Here is a 24290-nt window from a genome sequence, read left to right as displayed (position 1 = left end):
CATAAGTAACAAGGTTGAATTGACTCATGAGGACTTTACCCAGGGGGGCATCTGTGGAGAAAGATGCACATTTTCATATTTAATTGTATAATGACTAAACTGTACTCTGCTATGATTTAATTACCCTTAAATCTGTTCACTAAAGCATGCCTCTTGTGTACATTTGGGAAATCGGCATAGATATGTTGTCATTATTCCTGAGTCGGCCCATATTTTCGACAGACTCCAGATCAGTCGGCTCCACAGGTATTTGTATTGTTGGCCTACATCTGCCGCAACAAATAATGACAAAGATGCAGAGTAACTGCAGGGAGTCCACTCTAATCCTGGCACAGAGCGACGCATTAACATTTAGATTTATGATGCAGAGCCTCTGTGTACTTTTGGTTTAATTATCCTGCGTGACAGAGGACTAGACTATTGATTGCATGGATCACAAATGTGACATTTTATTTTGGGGACCGTCACGACCGCCTGCAAGCTCCGGCTTGGGGAAAAGAGAAACGATCCTGACCTCGTAACCCCACGCAAAAGTTTGCTGAGCTGGATTTGTGTCATTTGAGATGAATGTGGATCGAATATTCACGCACAACTTCCTTTTGAGTCGTCGCCTGGGGCCTGTCATGATAACCGCCTACATTCATTCTTCAATTTGTATCCGCATGACCCTAATTACTACAAGAAATGCCTGAAACCAAGAATGGAATCCACCAGTACAAGAAGAAGAATAATCTTAAGACGGTTAATAAAAAAATCATCATCACGGGCATGTTTAAAATATACAGGCTGTTTTTATTGTAGCTGCAGTAACTGGGGCAAAAATCTCAACAGAATCTACCTCGTTGATGATAGATGTCAGCTAGAAACATGCTGCTTTATTGCTTTAATGATAAAAATAGACTCACTTTATATATTCTGTTGATAGATCTGAAATTATATGTGGAAATTGCACTGTTCGTGAAACAAACTTAAACCTGCAAATCGATATTCCCGTCAGTTTGAAGTGCCAAAATGCCAACACAACAAAGAGGAAAATCAAATGAAATCATCTCAAAGCATGTGTACAAAGCTCATTTTGCCGTTTGAGTGACTACAAGTCTTTTTGTAGTACTTTCAAACTGTTTGCTCACATTTGTAGTCAAAGGAAAACCGTGCAGGAAGCAGTATTATCGCAACAACAAAGAAAAACTGTGCGGCCGATTAATGAGGTTTTACATGCTCGTGTTAGTGAAATTTAAAGATCTAAAGCAGAAGTGTCAAACTTATTTTAGTTCAGGGGCCACATTCAGCCCAATTTCGGACGCATCAGAAACCCCAAACTCCAAGTTCGTCCTTAGTTTTAATGCGAAAAAAATTCACATTTAAGTAGTTATTTTTTTTCCAAAACATCATGAACAAACTGAAATTTCTTAAGTTCAGTTTCTAAAACATTATGCCTCAGTTTACCATTACCAAATTATAACTTCCAGATCAGAGTGTCTACAAAGAGACAAAGCGTTTAATCACGGGTATCTGGAACTGAATGATGTAGAATTTTACTTTTATTTTGGACAAAAGAAAAAAATACAACAAAAACAAGACAAAATATTACAAAAACGAGACAAAGTGACAAAAAAATGGATAAATGACAGAAGCAAGACAAAAGGACAAAACAACAGAAACGAGTCAAAACAAACAAATCGAAACACAAATGACATAAATAAGACAAAAAACACAAGCGAGACAGAGGAAACGCAAAACAAGCAAGAAATGAAACGACAAAAACATAAGATAAACAACAAAAACAAGACAAAGTATTACAAAAATGAAGTGCAAAGTGACAAAAAATGGACAAGCGACAGAAGCGAGACAAGGCACGACAAAAAACAATACATAAAGTGAAACACAAAATGGCAAAAATAAGACAAACACAAGTGAGACAAAAAGGAAATGCAAAACGACAAAAATGTGAGAACAAGTCAGGCAAAATTCCGAAAAACAAACAAAAGCAAGAGAAAACATTATAAAAACGCGACACAAAGTGACAAAAATGGACAAGCGACAGAAGTGAGACAAAAAAGACACAAAATGACAAAAAGTGAAACACAAAATGACAAAAATGAGACAAAAAATCCAAGTGAGACAAAAGGAAAAACAAAACGACAAACAAAAGTCAGACAAAAAAAACAAGACAAAATATTACAAAAATGAGGCACAAAAGAACAATGATCAACCTAGTATTTTACTTTATGATCAAAACAACTTGTCAAGACCTAGAAATGTTTTTTATATTTACAGTTTTGCAAACTTACAATTTGCAGTCCATGTCTTCTCTGTAATTTTTACACTTTACAAAGTCGGCCCGTGGGCCGGATTGGACCCTGTTGTGGGTCAGTTTTGCTCACTCAGGCCACTTGTTTGACACCCCTGATCTAAAGGCAGTGTTGTTGTGCACTTAAACAACTAGACTGTGTTTCACCAGCTGATGCACTAGAATGAGGCATTGGACAGTTAAATGTTAGCACCCAAACCCTGCTGACTTCATCTTCATCTTAAAACACGGTTTGCTGCTTCTTTATCACATCACATAGGTCCTGATTAGTTGGTTTGCTAGATGCTTGTGTTTTTCTTGCCAGTACATGCAGGCTGAGGCGTACTCATGTTTATATTCGCTTGTTGGGGTTAGATTGCGTATTTGCACGGCAGCTCATCTGTTTAAGCACAGTTTCTCCGTGTAATAGTGAGTCCTGTTGCATGCGAGAATCACATTTCTGTCGCATATCGGCTCCACGAATGGTTGTTTCCCCTCTAGGTACAGAGTTTGTTGTGTGTCGGCTGTAGTGCAGTTTATTGTCTTTGTTGTATTTTTTAATCTGAATTCCAAGCAGCAAAATAACATCCCACACCTCTATGGAAACAAAACAGTCATGGCTAGAAGTAGAGAGAACTGAAAATGCCTTCTATGCAATATGGCAAAGATGTATTGACTTAAATTGTTCAAAAAAAAAAGGAAAACGAAGCAGTAGTTCTTAAATTATGTGTCTTACTAAAATAGAAAGACCTGAAATCAACAGGTACAGTTTAGGTGAATATTCTTTGAATTTTTGTCCTGCTGCTGTTGCGACCACTTCACTGATTTATGCCTTCCTAGTTCTGCAAACGAAGGCAGATTTTTTTTTTTTTTTTACAGAATCTAGTTGGAGCAAATTAAATATTTTTGAATTTTTTTTTACATTATACATGTGAATAAAATGATTTAAATGGAATGTCATCTTTTCAAAGCTTAGATTTGATTAATTTTCTGACAGAATGGCATGTTAGGAAACTAGAAAATGTAAAAATCCGATGATTGTTTCTGTTTTTGCAGCTTCACACTTTGATAAATGGTGTAATTTTGGCCATTTATGGGTTTTTTTTAAAACTGATTTAAGAGAACACACTTTTCAAACTTGTTGGCAGGTTTTGGGATTCAGAGTGCTCACTGTTTGTTCTTGCTAATCAGTCCTACTTTCCCTCCTAAGCATAGCATTGGTTTGTTTGTTTGTCTGTGTACAACGTTACTCAAAAATTAACAGATTTAGATGAAATTTTCAGGAAAGATCAGAAATGACACAAGGACCAAGTGATCAGATTTTGACAGTGATGCAGCATATAGTCTGGATCCACGGATTTGTTAAAGATTTCTGTATCGTTGCGAGACAGCGGCACGGTGTCACTGTAACCATGACAACAAGTGAACACTACATCAGCTGCCTGGTGATGATCACATGATTGCAATCCAACTACAAAAATGCGGACTTATGGGGGCTTATCCATCAGAAATAATACAAGGAACAATTGATTAAATTGTGGGGGTGTTTCTGAGTCCCATCATTTCCTGCCACCCACTACATTTTTAGATCACGTGATTCGGTATCCGTACACACACCTGTGCTCAGTGCAAGGTCATTTTGTTTGTCTATATTAAATGGGCACATTCTATGTTGCCGTGATTTCTGATAATTGATAATTAATAAACAATTCTGCATATAAACAAAAAAATACTGCCTTTCTGACAATACCATATGGTGTATGAACAGACTTGTACTGCGCTCTCTGAGTGCTTTTCTAGTTTCCTCTGTTGTCTTGTCTAGCTGCCCTGTTTTAATAAAGGCTGTCTGCCTGTGTGCAGTCCTGGAACACTCTATTCTACACATGTAATGTGTTGATATTTAGTTTGTTTGGGTCAACTGGGCAACTTCTACTGCATGACTCATACTCGCGCTTCACACTTGGAGTAGAAAACATGTAAGACTCAAAGCGTGGCAAGAAATGTAGCTGCTTAAAGTAACATTCACAAGCTGCAGCTGAGTGACCTGCTTTTGCAGAATTATTTCAGACAGACTAACTGATTTAAATAAGAGCCTCTTCCTCTTCTGAGACTGATGAAAGCAGAGTTATCATATTTGGCGTGGATGCGCTTTTGAAAGCCCTCTTATTGGCAATGATACTCAGATTTACATTGATTTATCTACTTATTATCCTATTTGGCGTTGTGTGTTGCATTACGTCTGGATGTTGTTTTTTTTTTAAATAGGGGAAAAAATAAATGCAAAAAGTCTGGAGATGGCAGCGTGAAGCTGAATACGCTATCAGTAATACAGGCCGGCTGATTTCTCCTTTATTGGAGTTATGTCCTTGAAATGAAACCTCCCGACGAAGCACTCTGGACCTAATTTCATTAAACGGTAGGTTTTGCCAAGTCAGTGAACCTAAAATGATGCAGTTGAACTCTCTGGTCTCCTGTCTCTGTCTGAGGAGGAGGTGGGAGTGAATCCACCGGCGGCCAGGTTACCATCCCAGCAGCCTCCAGTCAACCTCAACTCCTCCACAACTCGCCCCAGCTTTACCCTTGGCTTCCTGTCCCCCCCACCTCTCTCGCATTGTTGTGCATTTTCCGCTCAACTGTGCTGCAAAATAAAACCAGAGCGAGAGACAAAAGCAAATATTTTTTCACGGGGCTATGGGTTATTAGACACACGGAGTCACATTAAGCTGAGTCTCATTATCGGGGCGAAGATAAACTGGAAAAGCATTAGAGCCGGAGCTCACTGATGTATAGTTATCATCATCGCTTTGGTTATGCTAATGGATGTCTGTGTTTGCCGTGTGTTTACGTGCCAGCCTAATGGTCACACTCGCCATTGTGTGGATGCGCGTTGCTGTCGATGCGAGTTTGGGAATGAATCCCTGTCGGTTCCAACTTCTCCTCCACCGACTTTTTCCAAACCCAGCGGTCGGATCGCATCATCTCAGACGAATGGGCCGTTCTGCTCGTCGCACACGCTGGAAATTTAGTGTGATAATTATCTAATTAATTAATGAGGATCAAAAAGGCGAGCTGAATGAGCACAGAGTGTGTTTGGAATTCCGTGCCCGAGGCGGCCCTCAGTGACCCGCCGTACGCGATATAAACGATACGCCTCGTGGAATCTCATCTTCCTCCCCTTTAGCAATTTGCACCGGGCGAGCTATTGATGTTCGCAGCATTGCACCGCGCACTGCCGGCTGATATTACTCTGAGATAAGTGCCAGCAAACCCCCCCCCCCCCCCCCCCCCCCAATAAAGAAAAAAACTTTAACCTGTGATACCTTTTGTGCAAATAGGAGAGGAGACCCGCTTTCAGAGTCAGTGACTTTGAGGTGGATTATCTTTTTTGGAAACTCATTTATTTGCCATTTCCCTTCGAACCGCCATCATCTGGTGCCGATTACGGGGAAACAATACGAGGCACAAAGCTGACAGGGAGCATTAGGACAGACCAGGGTGATGTGCTTCAATTAAAAAGGCCTTTCGTGCACTTTATACAACAGCACAGCCCGTAAATCCCGACTCCTGTCTGAAACTGGAGTTCATAAGTAACTAACAAGCGTCTACATTTTTGGTCTGGTAATCTGCTCCTCGCCACAAGTGTGACTCCGGCTGTCAGAGCCCCTCGTCTCAAATCACAGATAATCTAATGGACCCTCAGCAGAGCCTCACTATTAAAGCAGAGCGGCCTGACCTCGGAGGGATTCACAAAGCTACTTAAGCACCCAGTGTTTTTCAGCACTTAATTAAAGTGACAAGAGCACTATTCCCAGAGTGTTTAATCAAAGCATTCTTGAAGGTATGACAGCCTTTATTCCACTGAAGTGTGCTACTCCACATTTCAGCGGAAACGGATGAAGCACAGCAGTAATGTGTCTTTTTATATCTAAAAAAAAACGTAGAAACTTCCACCTACATATTGGAGATAAACAGTGATATAAATGGCAGAGTCTCTCTGAGCGGACGCCATTAAAAATTAATTGCCGCCGAGATCTGGTTTGTGGCGTTTGTGGAAATTAATTTGCATTGTTTATTCATTAATATTTGTGAATTCGGAAGGCTAGTCGCCGTCACAGAAGGCCCATCAGCATTCGTAATCAAGCATCACAGTTCGACATTATTAGCCCCGAGCAGTGGCAGGCATAATCAGTCAGCCAGGTAATATTAAAAGGTGGGCTCTTTCAGGCTCTCAAGTGACATAACTGCCTTAATCAAACAGTTATCACGCAAGAGGCCAGGGGGAGAAGAGAATAATGAGAAAGCAATATCCTAGATTAAGAATTAGTCTTTTCTGTAATGGCTCTGTCTCACTGGGTCAATGGCGCATAATGGTATGGCATACAAAAGATTCCAGGATGCTGCATCGGGGAGGAGAATGGAAGCGCATTTGTCCCAGATTAAAAGAGTCGATGTTTTGCCAGTTTTTTCCGCCTGTGTCACTTTGTTTCCTCGGTTTTAAAATCTGTATTTGTCATCCCTCAGAGTGGCATTGTCGAGTTTAGAAGTTAATAATTGCCGACAGAAACTCTCGTATTTAACCGCGGAATACACAAAAAAGAAATAAGAAAAGACTGCACGATATTTGCCGAGATGCATTTATTAACTTTTAAGAAATGGAACCCTCTCGGAGAGCGGAGTTTTAGAGAGGATTATGCAGCGTTTCAGATAGTGGAATATCTCTGGTCTGTGCCGCAACAGCGCTGGCCCTAAGAGTCCCATAGGGGGGAACTTTCTCGCTCGCTCTCCTTTTTTTTTTTTTTTTTTTTTTCTATTTGTACTTGATTCTTTGCAAGCTGTATTGAAATATTGAATAGATGGAGTCTAATGCTGACAATGGCTCTAAAAGGCTTATGAATAACTTCACATGCTGCATTTCATCTCCCCTCCATTATTCAGCCCCAGTTAGTAGTAAACTTTGAAAAGCTGCTGCGGTTCCCGTTAAACTGGAGCAGGTTAATGTGTGAAAATGGGGGGGAAATCTTACAGGAAAAATACAAACTGAGCTGAATTGAATTTAAAGCCATCTGATGCGCCGTCTTCCTGTAGGCTGTAAAAAATGCACAGTTGTGCTGTGATGAAATGGAAGGAAATCACTTCTGCTTTCTGTTTCGATGTTCGACCTCAATCTCCGCATGATAATTTAATAGATCAGTTTTAATGTTTAAACTGTGCGTAATCTATCATTTTAATCCCACTCAGCTGATTTCATTGGAATAATAAAAATCCCCCCCCCCCACCGGCATGCACAGCGTACATTTTGGTGTGTTATTAACGACTATAGCGCTCGCATCCTTGAAATCCTGCGAGAAAAATAACGGCCCCAATCCCATTTCACTGATAGTCTGCAGTTTAAGTGGGGAAAAAAAGAGTCTTCATGTGGATTTTTTAACATGAGGGGAAAAATTGATTAAGGGTTGATGAGCAGCTACTGTGAGGCATGTGACAACTCTACGCTGCTCCCTTTTTTCAGTTTTTTTTGTCTCCAGCAGCTCCAACCATCAAATCCTGATTTCCCCAGAGTAACTGTTAATTATGTCATTCGTGCTCATGTGATAAGATAACCGATCATCCGTGTGTTTCCTGAATGAGCCACATGTACCGGTTATTTATCTTTCTTCGTCTTCATTATCATCTGCAGAATGCTTGAATCCTGTTTCTTGGAGGTTTTTGCCACGAGTGAAGCTAACCTGTTGAAACAGCGGCTGTAATTGCACTACAATGCGGCATTTTTCTTTTTTATTTTAGCAAATCCGACGCTACGGCACATTTTGTTTTCTAAGCAGAGATCACAAACCTTGTCTTATGTGCTTGATCTCACAACATGAGAGCACCAACAGAGCCCTGAATAGTCTAGGGTGTGTGATGCATTGAGGATTAAAAGTAAATATGCCACATGGCAAAATGCATTAGTAGCCTGGAGAGCTTAATAATATTAATTCCACTGATCTACACGTGGTGGGAATGCAGCAGGGAAGACAGAGGAACTAGAATTTAAACACGGATGTTGACAATGCAAATATGTGGAAATGGTTTTGAAGCATTTTAACCTGTTTTTCAGGTTCAAAAGATGCAATAGTGTGGAAGAAAAGCACCAAATATGAAACGAGTTTTTGATCAACAAAACTTCACTTTAACTTCTTAAAATTACCCAACCTATGCCCACTGCCAACTTGTTCCCAATTAGGAGGCAAATGTCCACATTTCTGAAGCACAGTTTCTCGCTAGCAGTGATAAATGGCTCCTCTGGAGTCATTGTGCTAATGTAAGCTGTTGCCTTTTCCTTGGAGATAACCACATATGTGAGCTGTGTCAGTCAAAACACATTTGAATTATGGCACCAGAAGCAGCTAATGAGGACAATAACAGACCGAACTTCAGCGACATGCTCAATGTCAAGCGCAGGACGAACCCGCTTTTAAGTCCTGTCATTTGTCGTGAATTCATGTCTTCCATGGCTGTAAACCATGTTACTTTCTGAATTTCCTGCAGATTACATTGACTTAATTGGATAAAATAATTGCTTTTATTTTGTTGATCCTGCACATATAGCCCGAGTTCCTCTGACAAAGGGTTTAATCCATTTAAAAACAATCTGGTTTTGTTAATATAAAGAGAAAATTGCAGAATAGAATGATCTCACTGCTCTTAAAAGCAGCCACGACCCCTTTCTAAATCTTAATAACACCATACAGCTTTTGTATCTGCAGCTTATTGCATCAAAAACTTGTCCAATTTTAAGTAAAGTTGTTTACCAAGAACCTAAACAGAGTGATTTATGGCTGTGTATGAGAAAGATGATGGATCTTTCAGTCTAGTGGTTTGTGTAGACAATCAGAAATGGGACTTGTGGAGGGCTTTTGCTTGCGCAAGGGTGACTGAGCACATTGTTGTTTATCTTCTACACAATGAAGTCAACAGACCCGTGCTCATCAGGAAAACTCAGCAGGCTAGGTCACAGCTGTCAAATACAGAGCCCCGAGCCATCGGGGGCTTTTGTTTTGAGTTTGGCTTTGTCTGACTCATTGTTCTGTTCAGATGAAGGAAAGTGAAAACAGAACCGGTAGAAGTTTAGTAGCAGCATGGTGCACGATGCTACTTTCACTTCAGCGGGACTTAAAACTGAGAAAACCAGACAGAATGGAGAGAAACTACAAAAGACAGCTCGAAGGCACAAATGTATGCCGTCTTATTGGCTTAACAGCATAATAGGTAGCATAATTTCCAACATGAATAGTGTCAAAAATGAAGCAGCAGAATCATTATGTGGAGAAATGTCTGCTTTTCATTTCAATTAAAGGAGTGATATCTCCTTTTATTTATTATACTTTAAGCTTAAGTGCTAAGGTACTGATATCTCCTGAAATATTAAAGTGTGTGCCCATACAGGTGACTTAAATAGAATTGTCCAAGTCTGGCACTGCATGAAAACCCAATAACTGCAATGAATAGGTTTCACCTGCATGAATAAAAACATGCAGTAAACACCCCACTGAAGCCATATGTATGCATTAATCCAGTTTAAAACTACAAGCTACATATGCTCACAGATATGTCTGCACAGATAGCTAATCAGCCAATCACATGACAGCTCAGTGCATTTAGTCATGTAGACGTGGTCAACTTGCTGAAGTTCAAACTGCGCATCAGAATGAGGAAGAAAGGGGATATAAACTTTGGCTTTGAATGTGGTTGTTGGTCTGAGTATTTCAGAAACTGCTGATCTTCTGGGATTTTCACACACTCTAGGGTTTACAGAGAATGGTCCCAAAAAGAGGAAATATCCAGTGAGCGGCATTTGTATGGACGGAAATGCCTTGTTGTTGTGAGAGGTCAGAGGAGAATGGGCAGACTGGTTGGAGATGATAGAAAGGCAACAGGAAATCAAATAACCACTGGTTACAACCAAGGAAGTAACAATACCTTCCCTGAATGCACAACAGCCTTGAAGAAGATGGACTACAACAGCAGAAGACCACGCTGGGAGCCACTCCTGTCAGCTACGAACAGGAAACTGAGGCTACAATTTACACGGGCTCGGATCCATCCTGCCTTGTATCAACAGTTCAGGCTGCTGGTGGTAGTGTAATGGCACACTTTGGGCCTTTTAGGACCAACTAAGCATCATTTAAACTCCACAGCCTTCCCGAGTATTGTTGCTAACCATGTCCATCTTCTGATGCTACTTCCAGCTGGATAATGAACCACGTCACAAAGCTCAGATCATCTCAAACTGGTTTCTTGAACATGACAATGACTTCACTGTACTGCAACAGCCTCCACAGCCACCAGATCTCAATCCAGTAGAACCTTTGGGATGTGGAGGAACAGGAGACTTGCATCAACAAATGTGCATCAACTGTGTGATGCTATCATGTCAATATGGACCAAAATCTCAGAGGAATGTTTCTAACACCTTGTTGAAAGTATGCTACAGAGAATTAAGACCAACTGGTGTCCAACCTCTTACTTGCAAGATGTACCTAATAAAGTGGCCAGCGAGTGTATATGAATACACGCCAAAGGTGTCAAATCAGCACATGTTGTACAGACTTTAGTGATTCTTAAGCTGTAAAAAAAGCACTAAGACAAGCTTTAACTACCGTGCTACCAAGAGAGCAAACATTAAAAAAATAAGTTTAATTTCCATGAAATATGATGTATTTTTTTCTGTAGTTATATTTTAGTGATGCCTTGACCTTTTCCCGTTTCATTTTCTCTTGTTGAAAACCTCAGTTTGCGAGACATTTCATCAGTTATCTCAGATGTCGACTGTATGAAACCGTCTGAGTAGACTCAAGCTTACTGAGGCAATACAAAAAGGAAGGTCTTTTGATTTTAATCATAAAAAAAAAACTCTTGGTTTAGTTGTTTAGACTTCCAAAAGCATTTGCTTCTGAACACTCATAAACTGTTGTTTTAAAGCCAAAACTAACATCCTAACAAAGTATAGAGGTTTAGTTTAGCTGTCAACAACACGAGGTCTGTTGGTGGACTTTTCCAAACTGTCACACCTCTAGATCCAAATCTGCAGCAGCGGTTTGATGCTACCATGTCAATATGGACCAACATCTCTGAAGAATGTTTACAACGCCGAGTTGAAAGTACTCCACGAAGAGGTCCAACCTTTTGCTAGCAAGGCGTACCTGATGAAGTGACCAGAGTGGATAGAACATTCACTATGTTATCACGGCCAACAGCTCAAATGCGACTAGAAGTTGTTTCCTCATCAACTAAAACAGATTTGTAGCATCTTTATTTGTGCCATCCATTTCTTTTCAGCTCCATATTGAGCGCTGGCACCAGTTCCTCCAACCGGTTCAAGGAAGGAGGGAAGCGTTTGATGCTATTGCCAACGTTTTCATGCGTCTGTTGCACCAACCAAAGAATGTGATAGTTCAAATCCAGGCTCGGTATTCTAATCCTCTCGTTTTCAAATGCTGCTCTCTCCTTATTTTCTTTTGAAGCACACTAGAGACGTATGCCTGTCCTCCACAGTCTGACTTGCTTCTCGTAAAGGCGCAATATTTCTGTTGTGCTGGAGACAGTTTTTCCAGCACTTTCAGGTGAGGGAAAAATAGACTCTTCTCGGTAACCCCACGCTCCAGAGGCATGTAAACACAAACCACCTGTCACGTTTCGCTGCCCACCTCGCTGCGCTGAAGCAGCTATTTGTAGATGTTGAACATTGTCATGTAGCAAACGGCTTCTTGCATGTGTTCCTGTGTGAACTTTTACATTAGGTCGCCTCAGTGTGACACCGCTGTTAGCCTGGAGCCAAACTTTTCACATCCGTGAGTGATGCAAATTCCATCAAGTGTCTGTGTGCAGGCCAAATATCTGTATCTGCATGATGTTGTAGTGGAAATGGTTCAAAAGCTTGGCAGTAGTGTGCCTGTAGGACACAGCATGACACAAAGAATGTAAGAAATGGAGTGTAAATTAGGAAAACTATGCATTCATAGCACACATCTTCAATGGAGCATGATCCTGACTGCAATCTTCTTTAATTTATTACATTTTTTTTAACTATTTGAAGTTTGACTTAAATTTAAAGTGCATTTTTAAAAAATGTCATACAAAATACTTAAAAACAAGTATGTTTAGCTATATAAAGTCAATTTTTCATTAGGTATTTTAGAAAAACTGCACAACAATCATATCAGCAGCTGTCCGTGTGCACAAGGAAGCATAATCTTGGCTTACAACTTAAGCTTGACTTCAAATTTGAAACCAAAACTGACTTAATTTTGAATAACTGATCATATTTTTCAATATTATATGAATTTATACATTTAAAATGAGTGTTTGTGTTCACACAGTCCTTAAACATCAAAACAAACTAGAAAGAAGTGTATAAACTTAAGTTTACCCTCAATTTTAAACCATGCCTGATCTAATCCTCAACAATTGTTTTTTTTTAAATGAATTATATGATTTTATGCACTTTTACTGTTTACAGTTCTCGACTTAAATTTAACGTTTTATTTTGTACTCCGACTGGACTTAAACCACAAAATCACATTTATTAAAATAAAATAATTTAGAAGAACCACTCAAAAATAGTGTCAACATAATCCTGGCTTTAAACTTAATCTTAACTTCAATTTGAACCAAACCAGACTTAATTTTATGTAATAACGATCATATTTTGAATTATTCAATACAAGAGTATAATCCTGGCTTAATTCTGAAGCGTAGCTTTAATTTTAAACCAAGTCTGACTTAATCCTAAATAATTGATAATATTTAACTATTATATGAAGTGATAAACTTTTGCTGTCTTCAGTTTTCATAACCTATATTGCAAGTGATTTTTGTTTTGTTCTTATATAATTCTAGCTTTAAGCTGAAGTCTAACTTAAATTTTAAACCAAACCTGACATAATCTTAAATAATGACTATTTAAAAAGTGAGTTGTTTCGTTGTCATGCAGATCTTAAACCTTAAAATCACTAGAAATTCATAGATTTAGCGGCACAGGGTTAATTATCCCCCGCCTCCACGAAGTGGAAAAGGGGGATATAGGTTTGGCCTCTGTCCGTCCGTGCTTCCGTCCGTCCGTCCGAGATGAAGGGGACAGCTTTTCTCGGAAACTATTACAGCTCGGATTACGAAATTTAGTGTGTAGCTTCACACCATGGACACCTTGATCAAGTTCGAAAATGAGACCTGTGCGATAATATTTAACAGAGTTATGGCCCTTGATCACTATCTTGGATATAGACTCATAGACATCACATGTGGCGGGGGATATTGACCATGTCGTCTTGTTTTTTCATGAAATAACGTGACAAGATCGACTTTTTTTTTTTTTTTCACGGACAGACTTTTTCGTTGTCGAAGTTTTATGTCCACGTCCGGCTCTCTCGACACGAACCGTTATAAATGAGGGACTCAGAAGTTGCCGTCCTTTTAATCTCTGTCCCAACTAAGAGGCGCACAACTCTGGGTGGCCTCTATTTACAGGTAAACACAATACATTAACCCCCCCACTGTGAATCTTCATCGCTCACATCCTCCCCGCCATACGCTGTGTCCTATTCATCAGAGTAGCTGCACACGCTGAAGAAAGTACGATCACGCTGACCTTGAGGAAGTCTCGCTCATAAGAAGACTCACCCAGGCCAAGATCTAGGGTCTGTCAGGATGATTTCTTATTCTATTTAATGGAAGAAGTGCAATGCTTTATCACTCCCCAGGTTCATGGTTTATATAAGGCATAAGGGCCAGACCTGTTTGAAAGCCGTTAAGTCAAAAAAAAAAAAAAACCTGTACACAAAAAAGATGTCCTTAAGAGTCACAGTGATTTAGGTGCCGGGGGGGCTGAATGGGTAATTTTATGTTCGATCGGCACTCTTCTGAATAGTAAACTAAGAAACAGATGACAATGTCCCCCTCCTATCTCCTCAATGACATTTTCCACTGAGGCATTTGTTGGGAGATAAGCGTGAATGAATGCAGAGGGAACTGTTTCTTTGTCCTTTCACGCTCTTCTAAGACCTCACTTCAGAGTCTGATTGTGTTGCTGCAACAAGCGTTTTCTGATAGGACTGAAATCTCCACTTTGCTGGATAATGTCAAAATTGGCATCACGTTATTGCCTGACATTTTATTTCTTTTTGAACATCTTTTTTTTTTTTTAATTTCTGTTCAAAATTTTGCAAAATCCATTATAAATTTACATGCAAATTGCATATTTTATGTTGATCCTCTCACACTTTTTATAATCCACCACTAGCTGGTCTTGCTATCGCTCACAATAGAATAGCATAAAGTTTGTGCTGCATATTGGTTCCTGAGCTAAAGCTAAATGTAAATTTACTGCAAAAAACACACTTGAAAATCTGATTGTGTTGCTCCAATGAGCATTTTTGATTGGACTAAAACCTCTACTTTGCAGTATAGTTGCATTACATTATTTTCTGTCATTCTAGTTATTTTTGAATGTACTTTTTTGAGCCCCCATTAGAAATTTTGCTAAATTAATTATTAATAAACATGCAAAATGTAGATTTTGTGGAGATCCAGTCACCCCTGTTAGCATTTAAAATTAGCTGCTCTGCTAACTGTCGCTAACATCACAACAACAGAAAATCTGTTGTGCATTTTGGTTTCGAAACAAGGACTAAATTAACATTTACTGCATAAACCACCATTTAGAATCTGATTGTGCTCCACTAATCGTATTTTTGGTTGGACTGAAATCTTTGCTTTGCAGGATATAAGTTGAACTACATTATTGTTTAGAATTTTAATAATCATTGAATATCTCTTTTCCGAGCCCTTGTTTGATATTTTGCAAGTTTGTGCTACATTTTGGTTTCTAAACAAAGACTAAATTAAAGTTTACTGCACTTTTAAGTCTGACTGTGTTGCTCCAACAAGCATTTATTTTGTCATGTAAACTAGCCGACCAAGCTAACTACTGTCAGGTTTGTGCTGCATTTTCTTTCTAAACAAAGACTAAAATTAAATTTACTGCAAAAATCACACTTCAGAGTGATTGTGCTCCTCCAACAAGCAATTTTTGTGATTGAACTGAAAGCTATGCTGTGCAGGACGACAACAGAATTTGCATCGAATAGCTAATAGCGAATAGCTTTCTGAACGACCTTCCTTAGCGCTCCTGTTTATTCTTTATAAACAGTAGACATTTTGCAAAATTAGTCCATAATGAACATCAAACATGCAGATCTCCACCCCTGTTATTGTGTAGCACTAGCCAGTTTAGGTAACCATGACCAGGTTCGTGCTCCATTGTAGTTTCCACACTTCAGCTTTGCACTCATGAAGCAGGAGTAAAAGAAGAAAGATGATAAAGTCCAATGGCATCTTCCAGGCTTGTAAATGCAGCCGTGGTTACAGAGCGAAACCTCCATCATATCAGCACATGACTGGCAGTCTAACCTGACGACATGCTGAAGCCATGATAACATAAACGAGCCGGATGATGTTTCATGGATAAGTGCGACTGAGTTTTTTGCGGTTAGCTCCCATATCAAACGGCTGCTAGCTCGGCCTCTGTTCTACTTCAATGCGTTATGATGTAATTTTGCTCTCTGCCATGATAATAAGAAGAGGAGATACTAGAAAGATGACTAAATATTTCCCATTAAACTTGAGTCACCTACACAAGCCCTTCAACTTTCTATCTGGGATGCTGTGGACCACACTGAGCTGTAAATGTGCACGTGTCCTCTTTGTTCCGACGCACCTGTAGTGCACTTTGTTCTGTATTCACCACGACATCCAGGATACATGAATTTGAGATACTGTGATAGGATTACTGAGCAAATGGGACTGCAACATTTGTGCTGCACCGGTTGCATTTATAGCAGCTCTGTACATGCCGGGGAGTGCAGCTTGCTCAAGTGTGTTAAGCGAAATGTGAAATGTTCTGTTTTTTGAGTAGGTGCTTTGCAGGAAAAGCTGCGTTGGGGGGAAATTGTCATTTCAGGGCCGCGTTTTCCTTTTAATGAAACGAAGATGAGTTCGGACGTAGATGAATAAAAGTGGAAATATTATGTGGCACACGGCGGAATGTGGCACAGAATTAATTGCAGATGCTTGTTGAAAACAGAATGTAGAACAGTGAGTGGCACAACCGCTGCTGGAAGATGTATTAGATCATTGCCTCACGTGTGTTGTTAGCAGGGAGACGTTGCCGCCATATGGTTAAACCCTTACCTTACGGAGTAATCGGCTGTGTTTAAAGGGAGAAGACGGGATTACAAATCCTTCTCGCTGCACAAACAAGCGAGTTAAACACTTCGCTAGAAAATAAGATGATTAAATCTGTTGGCGGCTACAGAATTCAAACCCTCACATGTGAAAATGTATTGATTTTTGTGGAGAAAAGTGCAGCGTTACAGCAGCAAAAAGGAGACGGTGCAAAGATTTAAGGAATATCAGTATAAAAATATATATATAAAATGAACCAAAATATATATATAAATACTAATCCTAGAAGAATGCTGGCCAACCCACCCGTGAGTAGAACTCGCTGTGGCGTTTCGACACTTTGCAGTTCTTAGAAGCATGTTAAACAGTATCAACCATTCAAAGACATTGAGCAGAAGCATTCATATACAAAAGATCTCCATAATCCAACTCAGGGGAAAAAAAGCAGCTTTTTGGCATTAAAAGAAAAACACAACTTGTTTTAAGATAAAATCACAGTTTTGGCCTAAGTTTCTTCACAAGAGTCATCGATCAAGACACCCAAGTATTTTTACACGTGAACCGCCTCTGTTTCATTTCCCTCATGTGTGGACACCGAGGGAATCATTTGTGGCCACTTCATAGAACTGGAAAACATTAGTTTAGTCTTTTCCACACTGAGACCAAGTTTCAGATGAAGTAACTGTAGAGTGTCGGGCAGCAATAAAGTCTTTCTGCAAAGATTGAACAGCCTGAACAAGAGTTGATCCACAGCAGTAAATAACTGTGTCATCAGCATAGAAATGCAGTGTTTTTAAACGTACAGAATATCCATAAGTACGACAGTTTTTCAGTGTAATTAGTGTTTTTTTTTATTATTTAAATATTTTATTTATTTTGCAGTGCTTGTCGGTCTAAACTTTTTTTTTTAATTTTAGCAACTAAGTATTATTCTACTAAAGGAAAAACATAAAATATACATAAGTATAAACTAAAAGTATTACTAGTGTTGCACAGATACTGTCATAACTAGAATCACTGAGCAAAGTTTTAATATTGTGCAGATTTTTATCTCTATACGTTGCACAGATTTGTCCATAATTAGAAGAATAACAGCATATTCTATGTAGAAAAAATTATGTTGCACTGGGTTTTTAGAAAGTACAAAATATCTGTAAGTATAGCAGTTTTTCAGTGTAATTAAAATAAAAATGGCATTTTGAGCAAACTGGGTTTTTGCGTGGTTGTGGGTCAAAATGTTTGAGGTATTTTCGCAAGAAAATATTGATATACTAAAGAAAAAACATAGAATATACATAAGTATAAACCACAAATATCACTACAGTGTTGCACAGATACTGTTAGAAAATGAATTACTGAGAGAAGTTTTAATATTGTGCAGATTATTATCTATATATTGCACATACCTGTTAAATAGAATGATATGCCACATATTCTAGTATATGTAGAAAAATCGATGTTGTGGGGTTTTTTAAAAGTACAAAATATTAATAATTCACAATATGTGTTGATTAGGTGCTAAAGTGAGGTATGAGGTGCAAAAAAACATCAATAATTGCATTCTTAGCAACTTTGGAGTTAAGTGTTTGTGGGTCAAAACTTTTAAGATATTTCAGCAACTAAGTAATTAAAAACTGAAGAAAAAGCACCAACAGATTGGTTGATAATGAAAAATAATCATTGGTTGCAGCCTTAATGTCAGCTTCTACAAATAGCTCTGTATCTTAGTGGTCATCTTCTAATTACTGAAGGATTAACTCGCCACCGTGCCACAATTTAGTGTTTTTTGAAGCTGAAATGGAAATAAACTTGTAATATTTTCATCGGCCTGGCAGTTATCTGCAAGATTTTAATCGGATCACCTGAGTGAAGTATTCCATATCTGTATTTTTACCTCACATTTCCCCCTGCAGGAGTGTTACAGCGCTGTTTGGCCCCCTTATAATGAAAGGCCCCACAGCAGCCTCTCTAGAAATCATTACAATCTCCTCTACCTCTAGGGTCAGTAAACTAATAGTCATTCACCTGTGTGACAGGAAATCTTTCCCAAGTTGCCATTGGGGGCCTGGGAGGTTGTGTTTAAGGTTATGGAGTCGAGTCTAGCCAGAGATGACTGTTTATTGTTTGGGTGGATCCCGATGATTGAATGTGTGTCGGATCGAAAGCTTTTCATCACAAATGCAAGGGATGGTGATTACATATATAACCTGCTAATTGGCTGTCCTGCTCCAACTGGCAAGTAATGAAAACCGCAATCCAGATATGGATAGGGAACAAAGAGTAACTTTATAAGTGGTGGAGTGAACGCATTGGCAAAGGAACACCTTTCATCATCCACATGCGCCTGTATATGGCCTTCACTGCTATTTTATTCTTTATTTTCTTATGACCACAACTGTTCCTGCATACTGTTGGCTCAGAATCAGTGGCAGATTTTTCACCGAGATGGCACAAATATATTCAGAGACACAAACACCCCAGGGCCTCTGGGGTATTTTAAGACTTTGCTGTTTTTCAAAAAGCATATATGAAAGAAGTTCATAAATAAAGAAGCTGAACAAAAGCAAAGACAATGAACTGACCACACTTTGGAGTTTAGCTTCAAAGTGAATCGAGGTGCTTTATAGCGGAAGTGTTAAAACCCCAAAAAAGACGAGACAAGCAGGTTAATGATGTCAACGAAGTTGAGCAAAAAAAGGCTGCTGTCATTTTTCTTGGCCTCCTCCAACTGTGGCCATTCTAAGATAAGCCAAAGCAGCTCTCAGATATGAGTAATAACTGCACAGTGGAGTCTCCGAGGATCTGCCTCACCTTTTATCTCGCACAGAACACCACACTGAGCTCACTGTTTTGTGTTTTCACAGGGCAAAAACTGTTGTGTCCTCGATATGAAATGGCACCGCCAGGTAACCGCGTTCTTCCTATTTCTATTTCCGAGCTACTTCAGACAACGTATGTATACCACAGGGATGGTTAGATGCGTTTGCTTTCCAGAAAAAGCCTCAGCATCTTTGGAGGCTGCAGGAAAGGGAGCTTTTTTTAAAAAATTTATTTATTTTTTTTACCTCTGCGGGGTATATTTTCCACCACAGGAGAGAAAGAAACGCCACGTCTCCGTAACTGACAAACGAACGGAGACACATCTATATAAATAATTGCTAAGTGGAGTGAAGAGGAGTCGCCCATCATTCAGAGCACAAGCGTGTGCAATATCTCCTGCAGATTGAGAGTCATCCATCACTGCGAGACTTTAATTTCAGATGTTTAGGACTCTTGCTGATGATTGTCTGAGAGCCGGGGAGGGCCCGGTCTTAGAGGTCTGCAGGGGTCTTGGCTGAGTGCAGCTCGCCGTGGGAGAAATTGCCGCCTGACACAAAAAGCGCGTTTATACAAGCACAATAGCTGCATCTGAGACTGGCCTCGAGACTGCAGACAGAACAAGCAAAAACCCCGCCGTCTGATTAGCATTCAGATGCTTTAAACTGTGCAGGCAAGTCTCTGACAGTTAGCTTATTGCATCTTATGGCGCTGCAGAAACGTACACACTCGCCAAGCTCACACACACACACACACGCTCGGACACACCTCATTTAGAGCCGAATGATGTCAAAATGAGTCCATTGAGTGGGGGGCGGAGATTGAAGAGCCCAGGGTAAAGAGAGTCTGGAGACGCCAAATAATCTCAAGTATTGATCCTGTTTAAGCCCGAGGCTGCTGATGGACACTTGCCTCTGAATGCAGTGATAGGTGGCATATCCCTATGACTGATTGCTGGACTTGTGCTTATGGTAAAAGACTGCAGACTGTACATAAATAACAGCCTAGCCTAATCAAACAGAGCAGCGGATCTGGGAGCTTGTGATGACAGCTTAGTGGACGTATGCTGTAATTTACCACAAGGCACTCAGTCTTGCCATTAAATTTACATGGACACAGCGCCGAAAGAGGCATAAAGAGCCGATTGACTTTACATTTGCTTGGAAAGAGGTCCTGTTGCGGTAGATGTCTATCTAGAACTCCGAAAGTAGCAGGTATTCCAGATTTTGTCTGTTTTTTTTTTAAAGCACAGGCAAGTAGATTCTTGAAAATACATGACTCACAGTGGTCAAATCTGTAAACAATCTTTAGATATCCAACTCAATAAAAATCCAACTTAACTATAAACCCAAAAAATGTCACTTTTCAACAAGATTCAAGACTGGATATAATGCTGTTTGGTGTAATGCATTGCAGGGAACTTCCACCCGTCAAGGCCAAAATGGAGATTGAGCCACTTGGGGGGGGGGGGGGGGATTCAAGGTATCCAGTAGCTCACACATTCAAGAAAGAATATGAAACAAATTTACAAAGGAACAGCAGATGTCTGTCTATAAGGCCATGAAGGCAGAAAGTAGCATGTTTTCCTGCAGATATATCCCTTTTTTTTAAAGGACATGCAAGTAAATTATTGAAAATAATGATTTACAGTGGACAAGTCTGTAAAAAAAAACCCTTTAAATTATCTTGTTTTTTCTTTAGGCATTGAATTCGATTCACTATAAACCCCCAAAAAACTGAACTTTTCAACAGGAATCAAGATTAGATGCAACCCTGTTTGGTGTAATGCCTTGCAGGAAGATCAGCAATTCAAGGTGTCCAGTAGCTCATACACGGTACATTCAAGAAAGCTAATGAATCCAGTTTACAAGAGAATGTGCAATAAATGAACAATTCGAAGAAATAAGGTGCGAAAATTGCTGATAATTGCAATAAAGGTGTCAAATGTTAAAGGGTCACATTTGAATTTTTTTCTTCCTTTAGTCATTGAATTGGATTCATTCTAAACCCAATAAACTGAACTTTTAAGATGATTCAAGACCAGATGTCACCCTGTTTGGTGTAATACCTTGCGGGGATCTTCCACCTATCAAGGACAAAATAGAGATTGATCCACTTGGGGATCCAGTAGCTTACACATTCAAGAAAGATAATGAAACAAGGTACAAAAGCACGTGCAATAAATGTGCATATTCAATAATTAAGGTGCCAAAATTGGTGATAATTGCAGTAAGGGTGCAAATTGTTGATACTTCCTTTAAAAAACATGCAAAATCGCTGGTATTTACAAAGTCTACATACAGTGTAAAAACGGAACCTTCTTCCAACAGCGGTAACTAAATCGCAGAAACGTGACATTCCTGTAATAAAACTCGTCAAAAGAAGCGTCTTCTTCCACTTTATTGTGTCACTAGATGGCTGAAATTATTGCCATGATCTGCACCAGAGCCAGTTAGTATCACTGTCATCACTTAATATACCACAAGTATATTGCATGTCTCTTCATTTATCCCCTCTAATGCAGTTATAATACCTGAGTGGCTGGTGGCTGCATGCCCTGAATGCTCATTTTCTGCACAGTAGCCTCTGTGTACTCAAAGGGGTCCAGCTCCTCTTTTTTTCCTCTGGAAGTGGACTCCTCGGAGCGTAATTTGATTATTCCAAAGCAGGTGTTTTCAGCTGAATGCTGATAAGAAAAGACTCAGCGCCTTCTGACACTAAAGTGAGTTACATTAGATGTGCTTGAAGTAGTGGAAGGCGGAGGCTTTCTTCTTCTTTTTTTAATCTAATCTGTAAGTGAAGATTGGATTGACTTTGAATTTGCGGGGCATCTCTGTTTAGTCCCACTGAAATGATGTTACACATTCTGGGAAATGGGAAGTGAGGGAATTGCATTGTTCCTGGCGCAGTAATCCTCAAAAAGTCCCCCCAAAAAAGTGGATTCTGTCCACAACGCACTCGATTCATCCTCGTGGGAGATGCAAATTTGATGTAATTACAACTTGCACTGGGGCTGCTGATGTAACAATCAAACATGTCTACATTTTGTGTCCTTTTCCTGCCTCATCCGAATAAGCATCTGCTGCTGCGGAATGGGGGCAAGGTTGCATCTGTGATCCCGCGTTTCTCACCAAATCAGATTCCGTCAAGCCTCTTTTGATATCCTCAGATTGTTCCCTAATCCGTCTCCACACCACAGGAAGCGGTCGTGCCCACTAATAATATCGCTGTTGTACACTGTGTGCAAACAAAAGGAATAATCTGGAGGCTGCGATTGAGCCATCACTCTCAACACTTTTACTCCGAGCTGTAAACACATGCAACACATCTGCCATGTGAATGCACAGTGTTGTCAATGAGTCGTAGCGTTGGTTTGTCATTTTTTTGTGCAGTATGTGGTAGTTTGGTGGCACAAGCGTGGCTTAGATCAACTTGCCAAAACCACTTGACACGCCACGGTGTGATAATCAGCGTTGAACACTCTCCAGCACAGAGTCGAAAACGCTACACAGCCTTTCATATGCAGATGAGCTCAAATAACCCACAAATGGGGTCATCACATTCAGAATGAAGTGTTCCCTGACGTGTTTAATTGACACTCGGGCTTCATTCTACGAGCAATGACAGAAAGCACAAGTGGCGCACAACTGCCTAAGTGTCTGCGGTCCCTCCGACTTCCAGCGCCGTCAAGGGCACCGACGATCCACATTTCATCACACTTAACCAGCTGTTAGGAAGAAGTGTTGCAGCGGTGTTTGTTCTCCGAGGGAACGGCACCAGTAACTTAATGACATGAAGCCCCCTTCTGCTCCGTGAGGCTCTATCAACAAGCTGAGTTGCTGGAAATCAGTTGTGAAGGTGAGAAGTAAGGGGTGCATGCAGGGGGGGGGGGGGGGGGGATAAAGCAAGAATAGCTTACCTTTAACTTTCCAGCAGAGCCAGTTTAATCCCAATTTGCACTGAATCAAACTGTCCTCCCACCTTTTTAGCGCAAGCTCTCTCTCCTTGTTTTCTTAATCTTCTTTTTACTCCTTTTGAATTCAGTCTCTTTCCTCTTTCATTTGTGTCATTATCCCGCTCTTTGTGTACAGTTTGAGCCTCACGCCGGAACGCAGCGGGGGATGCTTGAGCGCCAGGTTATAGCCCGCGACGGCGGCTTTGGAAACGAAATAAACACGGGAGCCAAAGTGGAGTGTGTCCGTGCGGTTACAGAATGACGACTGAGGGAGAAGGAGGGAGGGAGGGAGGGAGAGTGAGCCAGCCAGCGAGTGAGTGAGCGGCGAAGTGAGAGAAAGAAGCTTGTGTATGTGCAGAGAGACCGGGGAGAGTGAGGGAGGAAGTGTGTACGAAAAGGGGGGAGAGAAAGAGAGAGAGAGAGAGAGATGGGGGAATGTGAGAGGGTTTGTGAGCGCTGCCGGCTCGGTGGTGAGCGACAGTCGTGATTGCATTGGCGTAAGACAGTAACGCACCCGCCTCCCTCCCTCCCCCACCATCAGGTCCCCCGAGCACTGGGGATCTTCATCATCAAGCAGATTAGAGCCAACTAGCAAGCTCCCCTCCCACCCCTTGAACAAAAAAGAAAAAAAAAACCCACCATGACACACACAGAGCCAGTGGTGTGTGCCGCTGTTGGTCACCGGGGATATTCTAATCGGAGTGAACGACTGGAGACGCTTCTTTTGTCCAGACCTCATGTGGTTACTGATCCTTTCAGGTCCGACTCAAATTAGACAACCCCCGTCCATCTTCGCAAAGCAGAAGTCGGTTAATTAAGCTTTTCTTGGAAAGGAAAGGAAGTCTCTGTAGGATAGGTATCCAGTAATGATCTGTGGGTGTGGTGTTAAGAGGGCCTGTTACATTTGACTGCCAACAAACTTGTTCAGTGACAGGTCTGGTTAAATCACCAAACCAGAAAGGACCCGTACCCGTAGCCTGTGGGCTACGGATACGGCACTTTCCATTT

At 40.4% G+C, this 24290-nt stretch overlaps 1 protein-coding gene across 1 annotated transcript in view; it reads right to left on the bottom strand.

The window, feature by feature from the left end:
• The window catches only part of LOC110952682 (cadherin-12-like), a 120314-nt gene extending 96592 nt beyond the window's left edge, over positions 1–23722 (bottom strand). Inside the window, exon 1 of the mRNA XM_022196341.2 lies at positions 23247–23722. The gene's annotated coding sequence lies outside the window, so the exon portion shown is untranslated. The remainder of the gene's footprint in view (positions 1–23246) is intronic.
• Positions 23723–24290: the final 568 nt, after the last annotated feature.

The sequence above is a fragment of the Acanthochromis polyacanthus genome, chromosome 20 (assembly GCF_021347895.1).
Source record: "Acanthochromis polyacanthus isolate Apoly-LR-REF ecotype Palm Island chromosome 20, KAUST_Apoly_ChrSc, whole genome shotgun sequence".
Lineage (NCBI taxonomy): Eukaryota > Metazoa > Chordata > Actinopteri > Pomacentridae > Acanthochromis > Acanthochromis polyacanthus.
The sequence above is the reverse complement of the archived record's forward strand: the minus strand, read 5'-3'. Positions and strand labels throughout refer to the sequence as shown.